Source organism: Mandrillus leucophaeus, unplaced genomic scaffold (genome assembly GCF_000951045.1).
Source record: "Mandrillus leucophaeus isolate KB7577 unplaced genomic scaffold, Mleu.le_1.0 Scaffold282, whole genome shotgun sequence".
NCBI lineage: Eukaryota > Metazoa > Chordata > Mammalia > Primates > Cercopithecidae > Mandrillus > Mandrillus leucophaeus.
In genome coordinates, this window is record NW_012102943.1 from 3135909 (window position 1) to 3152665 (window position 16757).

Consider the following 16757-nt stretch of genomic DNA (forward strand, 5'->3'; position numbering starts at 1 on the left):
ATCTATTTAACAAAAAATCCGAAGACAATATTACTTTTATTTTATTACTACAGTCATGTTGTACATGAGCTCTCTAGACTTGTTCATTCTGTACATGGGCTACTTTTTGTCCTTTGACATCTCCCCATACCTCTCCCCATGGTATCCACTGAGACCAATGACAATATTGATTCTTCAGGTCTGTATATTTGGCCTTTTTTTTTTTTTTTTTTTTTTAAGTTTCCACATATAAGTAAGATCACACAATTTTTTTCTTTGTGTGTCTGGTTTATTTCACTTATCAAAATGTCCTCCTGATCCATCTATGTTGGGGCAAATAGCAGAATAATCCCTTCTTTCCTCAGACTGAATAATATTCATATACATATATATTTACATTTTCTATATCCATTTGTCCATTGATGGACACTTAGGTTGTTTATCTGAGGTGCTGTGAATAAGGCTGCAATGAACATGTGGGTGTGAATATTTTTATGAGGTGGCTACTTCCTTTTTGTTTTTTGTTTTTTCAGACAGCGTCTTGCTCTGTTGCCTAGGCTGGTGTGATCATAGCTCACTGCAGACTCAAACTCCTGGATTCAAGTTGATCCTTCTGCCTCAGCCTCCAGAATAGTTGGGACTACAAGCAGGCATCACCACACCTGGCTAATTTTTTATTTTTTATAGAGAGAGGGTCTTGTTATGTTTCCCAGGCTGGTTTTGAACTTCTGGGCTCAAGTGATCCTCCTGCCTTAGCCTCCCAAAGTGCTAGGATTACAGACATGAGCTAACACACTCAGCAGTGGAAGTGGTAATTTCATTTTCTTTGCATATATACCCAGAGGAAGGGTGACTGAGTTATATGGAAATTTTATTTTTAATTTCTTTAGAAACCTCCATACTGTGTTCCATAATGGCTCTACTAATCTACGTTCCCAACAATAGTATACTAGGCTTACCTTTTCTTGACACTCTTACCAACATTTATTGTCTCTTATCTTTTTGGTAATAGCCATTCTAACAGGTGTGAGGTGGTATCTCATAGTGGTTTTAATTTGCATTTCCCTTATGGTTAGTGATGTTGAGTACCTCTTAATATACATTTCGGCCATTTTTATGTCTTCTTTAGAGAAATGTCTGTTCATACCCTTTGTCTATTTTTTTAATCAAGTTATTTGTTTTTTGTTGTTTAGTTATAAGAGTTCTTCATAAATTTTGGATGTTAACCCCTTATCAGGCACACAGTTTGCAAATATTTTTTCCCAGTCCATAGGTTGCCTTTTCATTTTGTTGATTATTTCCTTCACTATAACGAAGCTTTTCAGTTTGATGTAGCACCATTTATTTAGTTTTGCTTTTGTAGCCTGAGCTTTTGGTGTGATATCCAAAAATTCATTGCCAAGACCAATGTCAAGGGGCTTTTTATGTGTGTTCTCTTCTAAAATTATATGGTTTCAGATCTTACTTTTTGGTCTCCTATTCATTTTGAGTTGATTTTTATGTATGGTGTAAAATAAGGGTCCAATTCCAGTTTTTTTGCATGTTAAAGTTTGTTTTCCCATCACCATTTGTTGAAGAGACCATCCTTCCCTCCTCGTGTCCTCTTGGTGCCCTTGTTAAAAATTAGTTGAAAGAGTTTAAGAGATATCAACATTAATTCTTATCTGACTGTTAGGTAGTGAAGCAATTTTGGTCCTAGGCTTTTCTTTGTTGAAAGGCTTTTAATTGCTTCTTCAGTCAATTTATTTGTTATTGGTATGTTCAATCTCTCTATTTGTTCCTAATTCAATCTTGGTAGTTTATTTATTTCTAGGAATTTATTGATTTCTTTTAAGTTAACCAATTTGTTCGCATGTAACTATTCATAATAGTCTCTATGATCCTTTGAATTTCTGAGGCATTCGCTGTAATGTTGTTACTTTTCTTTTTTTAAGTCTTTTTTTTTCTTAGTCTACCTAGGGGTTTATCAATTTTATCTATTTTTTTTTTTTAAAGAACCAACTCTTATGCTTTTTTTTTCTATAATTTTTCTGTTCTTTATTTGACTTATTTCTATTCTGAATTTTATTATTAATTTTCCTTCGGCCAACTTTGATTTTAGTTTGTTTTTCTTTTTCTGGATAATTGAGGTATAATGTAAGGCTATTTATTTGAAATCTTTCTTCTTTTTTAATACAAGCATTTATTGCTAAACTTCCCTCTTAGAACTTCATCTGCTGCATTCCATAAATTTTGATATGTTGTGTTCCCATTGTCATTTGTTAAAGACATTTTTGAATTTCCCTTTTGGTTTTTTTCTTTGAACCTATGGTTGTTCAGGAGCATGTTGATTAGTTTCACATATTCGCGAATTTTCAAGACCCTTCCTGTTATTGATTTCTAGTTTCATACCATTTTGATCAGAAGCAGTACTAGATATAATTTTAATCATCCTAAATTTGTTAAGACTTATTCTGTGGCCTAGCATGTGGTCTATCCTGGAGAATGTTTCATGTGCACTAGAGAAGAATGTATATTCTCCTGTTGTTAGGATGGAAAGTTTTATATATGTCTATTAGGTCCATTTTGGTCTCATGTGCAGTTCAAGTCCAGTATTTTCTGGTTAATTTTCTGTCTGGTTGACTATCTATTATTGAAAGTGAGGTATTAAAGTTTCCTACTTTTATTGTATTGCTATCTATTTCTTTCTTCATGTCCATTAATATTTGCTTTATATATTTAGGTGTACCAATGATAGGTGAATATATATTTATAATTGTTATGCCCTCTTGATGAATTGACTCCTTTCTCATTTAATAATGATCTTTGGTTTTTTGTAACAGTTTTTGACTTACAGTCTACTTTATCTGATATAAGCATAGCAAGCTCTCTCTCTTTTGGTTGCTATTTCCGTGGAATATCTTCTGTCATTCCTTTACTTTCAGCCTATGTATGTCTCTACAGTTAAAATAGGTCTCTTGCAGACAGCATATAGTTGGATCTTTTTTTTTTACCCACTCTATGTCGGCCACTCAATGTCATATTTTTTCTTGAGATGGGGGTCTTACTATGTTGTCCAGGCTGGTCTCAAGCTTCTGTGTTCAAGGAATCTTCTCACCTCACTCTCTTGAGTAGCTGGAATTAGGGATTTGTGCCACCACATCCAGCTTGTCTCTTTTGATTTCAATGTTTAATTTGTTTACATTCAAAGTTATTATTGATAAATAAGGACTTACTCCTGCCATTTCGTTAATTGTTTTCTGGTTGTTTTGTAGATCCTTTGTTTCTTTTTTCCTCTCTTATTGTCTATCTTAGTGATTTGGTGATTTTCTGTAGTGTTACGTTTTGATTTCTTTCTCTTTCTCATTTGTGTATCTGTTGTGCCTTTTTGTTTTGTGGTTACCATGGATCTTACCTAAAACATCTTATAGTTGTGATAGACTACGTTAAACAGATAACAACTTAACTTTAGTTGCATATGAATACCCAAGACTTTTATAATTTTGCTGTCACAGTTTACATCTTTTTATATTGTATCTTCCTTTGTAATTTATTGTAGCTGTAGTTATTTTGACCATTTTAACTTTGAATCTTCATACTAGCAATTGGAAAGATTTACATACCATCATTATAGTAATGAAGCGGGGAATACTGTATTTCTTTTTTTATTTCTGAGGAATAACTTTCTGGATATAGTGTTCCAGGCTGGCATTTTTTTTTTCAGTACTTTCAATATATTATCCCATTTTTCTCCTGATTTTCAAAGTTTCTGCTAAGATATTCACTGATAGTCCAACGGGGATTCGCTTTATGTCACTTGCTGCTTTTCTCTTGATGCTTTTAAGATTCTGCCTTTTATTTTGACATTTTAATAAAAATGTGCCTTTGGAATAAATTTGTTTGGTGACTTTTGAGCTTCATGGATCTGAATGTCCATGTCTCTCCCAAGACTTAAGAAGCTTTCAGCAGTTATTTCATTAAATAAACTTTGTGTGTGTGTTTCTCTTTTCTTCCTTTGAAGTTCATGATGTGAGCATTTGCTCATTTAATGGTGTCCCATAAATCCTGTAGGCTTTCTTCCCTCTTTACAATTTTTTCCTTTTTTTCTTCAAACTAGGTTATTGCAAGAGACTTGTCTTCAAGTTCAGAGACGTTTTCTTCTGCTTGATCTATTCTGTTGAAGCTCTCAACTGTATTTTTTTAATTTCAAATCTTGGAGGTGAAGAATTCTTCTGTTTGATTCTTTTAACATGATATCTATCTTTTTATCGAATTTGTCAGTCAGATCATGAGTTGTTCTCCTGGTTTCATTGAATTTTCTATCTGTATTCTATTGTATCTCACTGAGTTTCCTTAAGATCATTATTTTGATTATTTTTCAGGAAATTTGTGAAGTTTAATTTCTTTAGGGTCAGTTACTGGAGAATTATACTGCTTTGATGGTGTCATATTTTCTTCTTTTCCATGCTTCTTGTGTCCCTGTGTTGATGTCTGTGCCTCTGATGAAATAGTCATCTCCAATTTTAGAGTAGCTTTCATAGGGAAAGATTTTCGCTGGCATATGAGTCCTAGGTTGGTCAGAGTGTGTTGGCTCTGGTTCCAGGTGGGTGCAGTAGAACAGTCTCCATGCGGTTTTTTCAGTTGTGATTGACATCATTGATGGCTGCAGCTGATTCAGTGGCTAAGGCTACAGGAGTTTCTAGCAGCAGTGGTGGCAGGGTAGGTTGTTAGAACTCAGTGGAAAAGTCTTTAGGGGGGTCCTCTTGATTTTTTTCCCCCACAGTGGGAAGAAGTAGCTGAGGGGATCCCTCTTGGTGTTGGGTCTGACACAGGCCACAGGTAGCCACAGTGGTGCTGTGTTCCAGAGCACAGCTGCTTGGAGTAGCTGTGGAGTTTGGGTCCTGGCTTCAATGTCTTGTTGTACTACTGTAGAACCAGTAATGTGGCTGCAGGTTCACTCTCTGTGACGAGTGAATGAAGCTCTCCCACTAAACAGAGGACTGTTACTCTGAGGCACTTCCCAGTAGGTTGGGCCCAGGGGTCAGGTATGTAGCTGTGACTCTGATGCTGGGGGCCAGGGCACAGCTCTGGTATGGCTCTGGGGAGGAAGGAGTGTTCCAGAAACTTGGGCCTAGAACCAACAGAGTACAGTGGCAACTCAGGCATCAGGAGAGGAAGCAGCACATCATGGTGACTCTGGACTCGGGAGAGGTGGAACACAACAGTGGCCTAGGGTGTGTGAGTCCAGGTACAGTGGCGGAGAATTCCTAGGAATGGAGGGGCACAGTTGTGGCTTGGGCTCTAGGAGGTGAGGTGCAGTGCAATGATAGCTCAACACCTTGGGGAGGTGCAACACCTCAGCAGCTCCGACTCCAGAGGGCTGGTTCACATCCAAGAAGATAGAGCTCTGCAGTTGCTCAGCCCATAGGGTAGGGTGAAATAACACAGCCAAGACTGTTTCCCTAGGGGGTAGAGCACCACATCTGCTCAGACACCAGGAGTGCAGCTGCTCTGGTGAGACAGTCTCCGGATCCACAAGGGGCTTGGTGATACATAGACTTGAATGCTGGGGTTGTGGCTACTCTCCTGGGCTGACGCTCTGATTCTGAGGGGTGAGGTATGGGGTTGCTTAAGGCTCTGGGGGGTCGGGCATGCTCTGCTGGCTCAGGCATGATTTATCCCTCCCTTATCCAGCTACTGGAGGGCAATGATGTTGCCTACCCTGCTCCCTGCTGGATGATTTCCTTATGGAGCACAAGCCAGCACAAAGAGGGCACTCAATGCACAATTGTGGAATTATTAAATCCATTGAAATCATCAGGCAAGAGGATCTTCTTTCTACATACACACACAGACACACACATATGGTTGGGATGTTTTTTCTTTCTCACAAATGGGATCATATTGTATGCATTGTATTGCCAACGTTTTTTCTTCTCCTTCTTTGTGCGTAATATCTCAGGGATCTTTCTTTGACTCTATGAAGACCCACCTCATTCATTTTAACCGCTGGGTAATCACTCCTGTATTGATGGGCATTTGAGTTCCTTCCACTCCTCACTACTTCTTGTGATGCTGCTGTAGGCTTCCTTGCGTAGGCCTCTTGCTACACAGGTGTGAGTGTTTCTCCAGGAAAGACACCTAAGCAGGACTCACTGGATGGTGAGAGCTTCTCCTTCCTATCCCATTTACTGGGTCAGATGCCTACAATCTAAATTTTCCTGAAAGACAAGCTGAGCTGAGAAGAAATTCCTTTCCCTGGGAGTGGTAGGGAGTGTCAGTCCTGGGCTTGGATCGTGAACTTGGCGCACACACACACACACACACACACAGACACACATGCATGCACACACACACACGATTCTATTCCTGCCTGCTCACCAGGAAACCTAATTTTAAAACAGGAACTAATTCATGTGTTTTTCAGCTCTATCAGGTCATTTATGTTCTTCTCTAAACTGGTTATTCTAGTTAGCGATTTGTCTAACCTTTTTTCAAGTTTCTTAGCTTCCTTGCATTGGGCTAGAACATGCTCCTTTAGCTCAGAGGAGTTTGTTATTACCCACCTTCTGAAGCCTACTTCTGTCAATTCGTCAAACTCATTCTCCATCCAGTTTTGTTCCCTTGCTGGTGAGGAGTTGTGATCATTTGGAGGAGAAGAGGTATTCCGGTTTTTGGAATTTTCAGCCTCTTTGCACTGGTTTCTCCCCATCTTTGTGAATTTATCTACCTTTGGTCTTTGATGTTGGTGACCTTCGGATGGGGTCTCTGAGTGGACGTCCTTTTTGTTGTTGATACTATTCCTTTCAAAACAGGAACTAATTCATGTTAGCATCTTTTGTGGAAGCACAGTGAACATGAAAGTCCTCATATTTGAGTTCTAGTATAGGATTTGTCACAAAACTTCCAAGAAAATGTAGGACAAGGGACATAGCCACTATGGTCCTAAATAGGTTTGAAGGAGGTAAGGAGTAGAGGAATAGACACATTACTATTCAAGGGCACTTTCAGTGCTAACCTTCCAGGGCGATGCTTTGGTTTTCTGTCCTTGACCCCAGGTTTGCCTGTAGGAGACACAAAATGGGGAGTGGATGCTTTAAATGCCAGTCAGTTTTCCCAGGTGAGTCAGAGTCAGCAGCTTGGTAACCTAAGCCCTGGTCAGCAGCCCTACCTTCTTTCCTGGACCTACCACTGCTAGTTCCTCAGTTGACCCCTGGAGAGGGCATGTTTCACATCTCATACAGAAGAAAGTTGGGAGAACGCCTTGCCCAAGACTTAGTAGTCTATATTTCTGACAGCTGCCGGGCTCCACCACCACAGATGCCTGGTTTGGTTTTTCTGACAAAGAAGTAGAGCTGAGTGGTAAGGCAAAAGTCCTGGGGTCACACTGCCTTGGTTCCAATCCTGCCAAAGCAGACAGAGCTGGAGCAAATCACTGACTCTTACTTTCCTTATTTTCAGTTGGGGGTGAATATTAAGTGAGGAATTTTCACATGAGCACATGATAAGGGCTCAATACACGTTTATGACTGTTGTTGTTAATGTCCACAACAAACACAGTTTTTAAGGTAACCAATGGTGTCTGATGAATTCGTAGATAGATGCATGTGTGTACAGGAAGTTACAAGGCTGATATTCTGCTCATATTTCTGCCGCTGGCTCCCTCCAAAATCAGTCTTCTGCTCATTCAGACTGAAAAAGTGTTCCCTAAACTAGCCTCAATGAGAATCCTAGCATTGATAATGGCTCTTTCTTAATCTGGAATTGTCTTGCCACCTATTTCTATGAAAATCCCATATTTCAATGTCCCCAATCACATGCCACCTCCTCCAGAAAACTTTGCTTTTCCCATTGAGAAGTGCTAACTTCATTTTCATATCAAATATATATCTATTTACTGATGATTCCCAAGTTCGTATTTTCCATAGAGACTTTTCCCTAACCAGACTTGTGAACAGTTCCGCCTCACCTGCCCACTCAGCCAAGCCGCTCTCCTGGCAGGCCTCCTCCTGACCCCCATATGAAATAGATCCAGTGCCAATGGTAACAATAGGAAAAACAAGCTGTTATTCCTACTGTCACACACGATACAACACTCAACACAGCGTAGAGAATACTTTATTGCTTCTCACCAAAATGTATCTTTTTTTTCCTCACATACCAAGCAATTCTCCAGCAGACACCAACTGGGTGTCCTATAATACAGTTCAGTTATGACACTATCTACCTAAAGATAGTGTCAGATCCCACAGTTTAGAAGCCCAGTCCCACAAAATTGCCCTCCACTTCAGGTGTCAGCCACAAGTCCCTGGTTGTGATCTGAACTTCTGACCAGTTAGCTGTAAATTAAGGGTTGCCATGATCCCTTCTTTGTGTTTGATTAATTTGTTAGAGCATCCCACCGAACTCAGACTAACACCTGACTTACATTTACCCATTTATTATAAAGGACATTACAAAGGATGTGGATGAATGCCAGATGGAAGAGAGGCATAACGTAAGGTATGTGGGAAGGGGCACAGAGTGCCATGCCCTCTCTAGGTGTGCCACCCTCCCAGCAACTCTACTGATTCATCAGCCAGGAAGCTCTCTGAACCCTGTCCTTTTGGGGTTTTATAGAGGCTTCATTATGTAGCATGACTGATTAAATCATTGACCATTGGTGATTAGCTCATCTTTAGCATCCCCTCTCTTCCCCAGAGGTCAGGGCATGGGGGCTTGAAAGTTCCAATGTAATCACATGGTTGATTCCCCTGGCTACCAGCCCCCATCATGAGGCTATTAAGGAGTCCACCAAGAGTGACCTTTAGAACAAAAGATGCTCCTGTCCTCCAGGAAATTCCAAGGGATTTAGGAGCTCTGCCTCAGGTGATCTTGTCACTTAGGAAATCATAAAAGTTTCAGGAGCTCTATCTCAACAACCAGGGACAGACACCAAATATGTATTTCCTCTTCTTCTTCTTCTTCTTTTTTTTTTTTTGAGATGAGGTCTCACTATATTGACCAGGTTGGTCTCGAACTCCTGAGCTCAAGCAATGGTCCCGCATTGGTGGCCAAGGTGCTGGGATTACAGGCATGAGCCACCATGCCCACCATGTATTTCTTCTTATATCACACTATTACACAACCTCTGTCAGTTCATGGCACCCCCAATCCTTCTAGGTGCTCAGGCCTTCTCTCATACCCCACATCTCATGCAACAGTTAATTCTGCTTCAACCTACAAAATAAACCAGAATCTCACCACTTCCCATCACCTCCACTGCTTCTACTGTTAAAAGAAAAAAATTTTAGAAAAATTAAACTTAACAGCATTTAATTGAGCAAAGAATGATTCACAAATTGGGCACCCCCCACTCTTGCCCCACCCCCACCAGAACAGGAACAGTTTCAGAGAGCTCCAGGCTGCAACTTGAGCAGGCAGCATTTACGGACAGAAAAACAGAAGCGAGGTACAGAGGCTGCTTGATTGGTTACAGCTCAGTATTTGCCTTATTTGATCATGGTTTGATCAGTTGGCCACCTTTAATTGACTGAAGCTCTGCTGCTGTGATTGGCTGAGACTCAGCTTTTTGTTACAAAGTATACACCCAAGTTAGTTTCAGTTAGTTTATGTACTAAATTAGGTTATAGTTTGTAACATAAGAAATCAAATATGGAGGCATCCTTAGGCCAAATTTAGTTTAACATTATTTTTAAGAAAAGAAAAATAGCTCAGAACAATCTGAGCTGTGTGAGATATGCAAAATTTATCAGGCTCAGAGACATGAGTATGGGACTTCAGTAATGTCTCCTGCACCCACGCCCTGGGTCCATTATTAAAGGCATTTTATTCCTGACTAGCTGCCTCGCCCATAATCTTCATTTTCCTGGAATTTAATAACAATGTATGGCCAATAAATAGCTTATGTTATTTTAATGTAAATTTTTGGTAAATAACTTAGGAACTGCTGCTGCTTTTCCTTTAAAAACCCAACTGTAATTGTTGCTAATCTGAGCTCATATTCAGGGCAACTTGAATCTATAATTCTGGGTTGCAGTCCTCAAACTTGGCTCAAATAAACTCTCTACTTATATTAAGTTTGCCTCAGTTTTGTTTTCCTTTAGGCCGACTCTCTGGTCCAGACACACTTTTGCTTGCATTACCACAATAGCCTCCTGCCAGTCTCCTTGCTTCACTCTAGTCCTTTTCCATGCAGTCTATTCTCAACACAGCAGCTGGAGTGATTCTTCCAAATCATAAGTCTTATCACTCTTCCACCGAAAATTCTCCAGTGGTTGCCATTTCACTCAAATGAAAGCCACCATCCATAAAATGATCTAGCAAGCTCTGCATACCCAGGCCCCTGTTACCTCTCTGACTTCATCTCCTGCAAATCTCCCTGTGCTGGTCAATCTTCAGTCATCCTTCGGAGCCCACTCTGTATTCTTCTCTACCCTGTGCTGTGCCCCCAAAGCTCTCTTACTCTTTGGCTTCCAGTTATATTCAGTCATGGGAAGATGGAAGGTGAGAGGATGGAGTATTTATTCTGCTGGCCCCTTTCCTTTCGTGACCTTGGCTAGGCCATAGCTATGTTCCTCTATCAAAGACACAGCCACTGGCCCCGGGCCCTGGCTGCAGCAAGCTCTTTCTAGATTCCACTAGCTACCCCTCCTCTTGTGCCTTCAGGCCTAAGGATGTTATAGTGGCCAAGCATTGGTGGCCTTTTTATTTCTAGCCCTGGAGTGCCTCATCATACTTGCTGGTTTGCCTTAAGTCTGCCTACAGTTTTGTAATGAAGCTCCTTCTTCATTCTTTCTTTAATTATGACCTTGAAGATGTCTGCTTCCTACCTCTTTCTCAGCATGTTCAAGTCACACTCTCTTCTGCCCTTCCTCTATCATGCTGGGCACCCTTCTGCCCCAGGGCCTTTGCACTGCTCTTCCCTTTTCCTGGCATGCTCTTCTCCCTGTCTGCCCCTGGATCCTTCCCTCATGTCCTTTTGGTCTTTGCTCAGTTGTCATTTTCTCAGTGATGACTTCTGTCTCTCTGCCCTTCTGAAAACTGCAGCCCCTCTACTGTGGCAGACCCTTTTTTTCCCATAACACTCTCCACCATCTAACACACTGTATAATTTACTTATTTATTATGTTGCTTGCCTTTCTCCTTTCACTAGAATGTGAAAGCTACATGAGGGAAACATGTTGTCTTTTTTCCTTGCTGATGTATCCTCTAGACTTAGATAAATGCCTAGGTGGTGTAGAAGGTGCTCAATAAGTATTTGTTCACTGAACAATTTGTTGAATAAATGATGTATTCTTATCTCTTCTGGGATCTGTATTAGTTTTCTAGGACTACTCTAACAAAGTACCACAAACTGGGTTGAAATAATAGAAATGGATTGTTTTATAGTTCTGGAAACTAGAAGTCCAAAATCAAGGCGTCAGCCTGGCTGTACTCCCTCTGAAACCTGTAGGGGGAGTCTTTCCTTGTCTTTTTCTAGTTTCTGGTGGTTTGCAGGCAATGCTTGGTATTCTTTGGCTTGTGGCTACGTAACTCCAATCTCTGCCTTCATTGTCACGTGGAGTGCTCCTTGTGTGTTCTTGTCTATTCACAGGTTTTTTTTTTTTTTTTTTTTTTTTTTAAGATGGAATCTTGCTCTGTCACCCAGGCTGGAGTGCAGTGGCACGATCTCAGCTCACTGCAAGCTCTGCCTCCCAGGTTCATGCCATTGTCCTGCCTCAGCCTCCTGAGCAGCTGGGACTACAGGTCGCTGCCACCACGCCCAGCTAACTTTTTTTGTATTTTTAGTAGAGACGGGGTTTTGCCGTGTTAGCCAGGATGGTCTCGATCTCCTGACCTCGTGATCCGCCTGTCTTGGCCTCTCAAAGTGCTGGGATTAGAGGCGTGAGCCACCGTGCCTGGCCCACAGGTTGTTTTTTTTATAAGCACATTTTTATAAGATCATATTGGATTAGGGACCCGCCCTACTCTAGTATAACCTCGTCTTAAATAACTATATCTACCACAAGTCTGTTTCTGAATAAAGTCAGATTCAGAGGGGGAGGACTTCAATCTATCTTTTTCAGGGGGACACAGTTCAACTGATAATGGGATATGTTCAGTTTTTCCCTGGAATTATAGTACCTAACTTATGATTGCTCCAAGTAGATTACACATTTTCTAAGGAAACAGTTCAATTTTATGTCTGAAATGGCAAACTAGTGGGTGGCCCTTGGGTTGGGTTTGGTCTGCAGGCAAGTTTGTCTGCCCTGAGGTATTGGCCCACGCAGTGCTTTGAAAGATATTTCGAAATAATTTATAAATATTTATTTATTTATTTATTTACTTTTAGCATTTTCTTAGAGAGAGGGTATTTATATGTTGCCCAGGCTGGTCTCGGACTCCTGGTTTCAAGTAATTCTCCTGCCTTAGCCTCCTATAACTTATAAACATTTAAACATTAGGAAGCCTCACTTACAAATCTGGGTTTTTGGTTTCCATGACAAACGAGAATGTCTGGTTACACAGACCTGTCCTGCACCATGTTCCTCATTGCCCAAAGCCTAGCAAGGGCTGCTTCTTAGACAGAACAGTGCCCACCATGCCCCACAGGTACACCTCTCCCTGTTGTTGCCCCAACCTTGATGCCGGTGAAACTGCTTTTGCGAAGATTATGACAGTGAGAGAAGTTGAATGTGACTGATTTCGTCTTGCTTCTAGCCTCACAGGCTGGCTGTCTTTGCTCATCCCTAGGTGTAGGACAAGCTAACCATATGAGGAATTTAGTTTATAGTTTAACTTTGAAGCAAGGATGATAACAGTCCCTCCCCAAAATGAATTCCCTCGTTGTTTGGGGGCTGAAACTGCCTTTGTAAGACTAATGAAAAGCCATAAGATTAAGATTATGGGAGGGACGTGAATTCTGCTAAAATGTAGGTATAGTTTCTCTAATTCCTTATTGCTCAGGAGTCATGTGGTCAGAGGTCACAAGAGTTGTGACTTCCCCAATTGCTTCTGTAGGTAACAACACTATTGTAGAACCTAAAATTGGTCTTTTGAGATGTCTTTCAGACTTTTACATTCTTGCAACTGACTGACACCACCCAGACTCATGACTTCACCTGTCCTGTGTTTTCCATCTAGAAACAAACTCAGTGCATGAGGACTATTTTCTACGTTCCTATGATTGCATCCACAAACAATCAGCAGCACCCACCCCTTCCCAACCTGCCTACCAAACTATCCTTGAAAAAACCTAAACTCTGAGTCTTCGGGGAGATTGACTGGAGCGATAACCCTGGTTGTTCTACATGGCTGGCCTCACATTAATGAAAGGTTTTCTTTGCTGCAATACCAGTCTCAGTGAATTGGTTTTTTCTGTGCAGCAGGCAGAAAGAATCCATCAGGCAATTACAGTGGGATCAGCTGCCACTTGTTTCCTGGCCAGCTCACTCATTTCCATCAGTTGCCTGGCTCTTGCAGACATATGAGCTTGTAACCCCTGAACACCAAGCAAATATTAAGGAAACAAGAGGTATTCCATAATGATGGCAATGATGGTGATGGTGGTGAGTTGAAGGTGGGTTGGAGCTCCACCGTTTTTTTTTTTTTACTATATACTCTTGAAGCTTTCCCAATCTAGCTTTTATCTCCACTGCTCTACCAAGATGTCCAGTGGTAAATTCTCTGTGCACATCTTACTTCTCAGCAGCATTTGACATAGTTAATCACCTTCTGCTCTTGCAGGTGCTCTTCCTACACTTTCTTCACTTGAATTCTGTACCATCTTATGCTCTTGGTGCATATCCTCTCACTGCCCACTCTTTCTCTATCGCTTTTGCTGGTTTCTACTCCTTTACTTATTCATATAAAAATTAATGTGTTTGTAGGGCTCTTTCTTGATTTATCCTTTGTATTCTATCCTCCACTTTCTCCCTTAAGAGATCTTATTTGGTCTTCTAACTTTACATACCCTCTGCACAGTGACAACTCCCAAATACTTACCTTCAGCTTTTAACTTCTCCATGAACTCCAGATTGCTTTCTCTACATTTGCTTGCATGTACTAAAGGACTATTAAATATCACATATACAAAACCGAACTCCTGGTTTCAATTCACAAAGCTTCTTTTCTCCTAGCATTTAACATTTCAATAAGTATTTAATTATTTCAGTTGTTCAGGTAAAAAATATCAGAACGGCTCCAGAGTATATATTTTTTCCCTCTCATCCATTCTATATATCCACACATCCTCATGGCTCTCTGTGATCGTTAATTTCATGTGTTCACTTGGCTAGGTCATGGTGCCTAGTTGTTTGACCAAAGAACAAAATAGATGTTGAAGGTATTTTTTTTAAAATATATGATTAAAATTCACATCAGTAGACAGTGAACAAGGCAGATTACCCTCTATAATGTGCGTGGGTCTTCCCACCAACTGATTGGGGGCCTTCCAATCAGTTGAAGGCCTTAAGACCAAAGACTGAAGTTTTCTGAAAAAGAAGAAATTCTTCTCAAGAATTCTTGACTGCAACATGGAAAATTTGTGTGAGCTTCTATTCTAGTCTGCTGCTCTGTGGAATTTGGTCTAAAGTCTGCAATAGCAACTCTTACTTGAGTCTCCAGCCTGTTGGCCTGCCCTGTGGATTTCAGATTTGCCAACCCTCACAGGAGCCGATTAGTTAATTTTTTTTCCTCTTTCTTTATCTTTATCAACTTTTATTGGTCCTGTTTCTGCGGAGTACCTTGACTAATACACCCTTATTTCAAAATATGTCTAATACCTAAACTCTTTTCATCACCTCTACCAGTAGCACTTTGGTTCAATCCATTATCATCTCTCTGCTGGATGTTACAATTGCTGCATATCTGGAGTTCCATCTATAGCCTGTAAGCCAGGCTGAGCCTTTACAACCAGAGGTCATTCATGTTACTCTTCTTTTTAGTGTCCTCCATTGGCTCTTACCTCATTCAGAGTAAAAGCTGAAGTCCTTAGATGACCTCTAAGGCCCTACACCGTTTGGTCTCCTGCTGCTTTCTCTGACTTCATCTCTGTGCCCTTGCCTGCCTCACTAGCCTTCAGCCACACTTCCTTTAACATGCTAAGCAAGTTGCTACTTCAGGGCCTTTGCTCCTGCTGGAAATTTCTTTGCTCTAATCAATTCATCAGGCTACCCAGGAGCAGAACAGCACTAGTTTCTTGCATCTTAAGGGAAGCCATGACTTCATCCAGAATGGACTATTCATTTAAGACCTGCCATAATGTGTGTCTCAGCCAACTGCCTAGGGTGTCATCTCTGACAGATGGCCTGGGATCCTTTCAGTAGTTGGTTTTGATCATTTATAGTCTGATTGTTGTTGTACCTGTGTAAGAGTGGTGTGCAGACCAGCCAAGGAGCAATGATAAGTCTACACATCTGTCAGCATGTGTAAGTTAGAGCATGGGACTTCTCATCACTGTCTGATTTTCATGCACATCCCAGTTTTAAGTGATTGTTTTCTAAAGAAACTCTTGTCCTTTCATTGTGGGCCCAAGAAAACATTCTAATTCATACTCAAAAACACTGTGCTTCGGTAAGGGAAACACATGAGAAACTGTATGGGAAGTAGATACTTTAAATAGACCTGCACAGAGAAAACATCCTGCCCGGTGGCAATGTGATCAGAGACCCCATCCCTCCTGCACTCTACTCCCCACTCCAGCTCTCATCTCTTTGCTGGATGTTACAATTGCTGCATATCTGCATACCTGGTCATATCAAAGCCCAGGGTCTTTGCGTAAATGGTTAGCTGGCTCCAGAGATTTCACTCCTTCCTGGGCCTTTCTCATTGTGTGTCCTAGCAGTCATGGGAGAACCCACAATGTATCCCATGTATCAGAAACGTGATCCTTCTGGGCTGTGGAATCAACTAGACCTGGCTCAGTCTTGACTCTGACATTCATAAATGGTGGAAGAAGGGAAGGAGTTGGACAAGTTATACACTCCTCTTTATCTGTTTCCTCACTTACAAAGTAGAAATGATGCCTACATTATGGGGCTGTTACGGGATTTGAATAGAATAACGTACAGTGAGAGCCTGGCCCACAGTAAACATTCGGAAACTGTGTCTCAGGATGAGTAAGCATGAAGATGACAGTGGCGCTTCAGAGACAGGCTCAAGACCCTGTCCTCTGGGGCTGGGCTGGTGTGTGACGTGGATACTCCTGACCTCCGGTGGGACTGACCCCTAGGCCATTCTTCACCTGGTCACCCAACTGCTCCTCTCAGAATATAAACTTGATTGGGACGCTGCCCTCCTTAAAATGTTGGTGATACTGACCTCAAGTTCAGCCTCCAAAGAGCCTGCAACACAGGCCCGGCAGGACTCCACCTTCTCTTGGCTCACACCTCCTATTCCTTGGGCCTTTCACTAGGGTCCTCTCACCACTTTGCTCTAGGCGTGAAGGAAACATTGGATGAGCAGTGCTCTTTGAGCTTGGTTGTTAGAGTAGTCATGCTTCCGTCCAGCCTTGCTGGCATTCAGCCATATTTTCTCCATCTCCTTTGCAAGATCTCATGGGAGGTTTTCTGAAATTTAGCCACAGTATCAACTGGATTCCCCTGCTCCACTGCCTATCTGAAATGGGAAAGAGGTTAGTCTGGTGGGACCAGTTTTGCATGCATACCTATAGTCTTGTTGTATTTTTTTTTGTTTTATTTTTAATTGACATATAATAATTCTACACATTTATAGGCTAGAATATGATATTTCAATGTATGTATATATTGTGTAATGATCAGATCAAGGTAATTAGCATATCCAGCATCTCAAACATC